Source organism: Tachyglossus aculeatus, chromosome 8 (assembly GCF_015852505.1).
Source record: "Tachyglossus aculeatus isolate mTacAcu1 chromosome 8, mTacAcu1.pri, whole genome shotgun sequence".
Classification (NCBI taxonomy): domain Eukaryota; kingdom Metazoa; phylum Chordata; class Mammalia; order Monotremata; family Tachyglossidae; genus Tachyglossus; species Tachyglossus aculeatus.
Window position 1 is genome coordinate 34016768 of NC_052073.1, and position 1949 is coordinate 34018716.

The 1949-nt window shown below is 45.6% G+C and overlaps 1 pseudogene; it reads left to right on the forward strand.

Moving 5' to 3' along the window:
* The first annotated feature begins 655 nt into the window (after positions 1-655).
* On the forward strand, positions 656-1594 carry LOC119931377 (annotated as a pseudogene).
* The last annotated feature ends 355 nt before the right edge of the window (positions 1595-1949 follow it).

Here is a 1949-nt window from a genome sequence, read left to right on the forward strand (position 1 = left end):
TCCCCCTTCTAGACTGTGAGCCCGCTGTTGTGTAGGGACTGTCTCTGTGTGTTGCCGACTTGTACTTCCCAAGTGCCTAGTACAGTGCTCCGCACACAGTAAGCGCTCAATAAATATGATTGATTGATTAATCTTACTGAGTTACCCCTTACCTCTTACTTAATTCAATTACCTGTCCCTCAGGGAGGAGGTCATCTGGAGTGAGCTACTACTGGCTCTAGCAATGTCTGACATTTTCTCTCTGACCACTTTGTGTGAGGTTAGCTTGAGTGAACGTGTCACCCTAGCACATCAGTGCAGTCTGTAAGAAGGTTTGGGCCCAGTGGGCCCATGGAAAATCACTCTTTGATGGGGATAGGATAACAAGGCACCTGTTCAGAGGAAATTGTACCCTACTTATTGGATGGAGTTCTTTGAATTGACCAGTAAATACGTAGATTTAGATTTTCATAAAGCCTTTTACATTAATGCTTTACGTACAAATAGATTGTGGCATTACTGAATAAACATGACCATTCCCTACCAATTTGACTGACATACTCACTTCTTTCTGAATCCTTTGCCAATTTCTTTTCAGCTCCAGGAATGAATTGCCACAGTCTCTGGCCCATCCTTCTCCCTCCAGTGTTGCTGCAGATATTTGTATCAAGAAGCAATGAGCATTGATGTGGCTCCGGAACTCTGTTTCCTCTCCCAGACTGGAGTAGGTATCATGGGGAACCCCCTTCTGAAGATGATTTACCTCTCCTCAATCCTCCTGGGTTCCAAACCAAAGCCTACAGACCTGGTCATCATTCACCTAGCCCTGGTCCACACCGTGATGCTTCTTACCAGGTGGATCAACAGAACAGCAGGAATATCGGGGCTGCGGCTCGTACATACCAATGCTGAGTGTAAGCTGTTTGCCTAAGTCTGCCGCATCACCCGGGGCCTCTCCATCTGTACTACTTCTCTACTGAGCATGGTCCAGGCCATCACCATCAGTCCTACCACCTCCTACTTCTTCCCGTTCAAAGTTCAGATCCCAAACTTCATCCTCCCTGTCTTAGCCATCTTGTGGATTCCAAACATGCTGCTTTAAACCAACCTTTTTTACCACGTGGTTGCTTCACGAAATGCAACCACCATTGAGAGCAATTATGCTGTGCCCTCAAACACACTCCTCCAGAGGCTGATTGTCACCCTCATGGCTCTCCGTGACATCTTCTCTCTGGAGCTCATGAGTTGCTCCAGTGGCTTCATGGTCCTTCTTCTGCACCGACACAGGCTCCAGGTCCAGCATCTTCACAGTACTGGCCAAGCCCCTGAAACATCACCAGAGAGACGAGCCACCAAAATCATTATGCTGCTTGTGAGTTGCTTTGTAGTGTTCTACTGTGGAGATTTTGTCCTTTCCCTGCTTCTAAGGACATCCATGAAGAATAATGTCATCCTCCTGAATGCGAACATGTTTGTGGTAAATGGATATGCCACTGTCAGCCCCTTTGTATTGCTCACCTGTGACACCAGAGTCATCAAGTTCCTGGGTGATTTTCTGGGGAATAAGACCCGAAGGTCTTCTCAGACCATGCTGTTATCTGCCATCCCACTTTGAGATGGGAACCCAGTGACGATCCTGTGTCTCAAGCAAGGAAGACCATGGAAGAGCAATATCACCATTAAACTGCGGACATTCCTAGCTGTAGTCATTAATTCATTCATTCAATCATATTTACTGAGTGCTTACTGTGTGCTGAACACTGTACTAAGCGTTTGGGAAGTAGAAGTTTGCAACATATAGAGACGGTCCCTACCCAACGGCTGGCTCACAGTCTAGAAGGGGGAGACAGACAACAAAACTAAAGATATAAACCAAATAAAATAATTAGAATAAATATGTACAAGTAAAATAGAGTAATAAATATGAACAAACATATATACATATATACAGGTGCTGTGGGGAGGGGAAG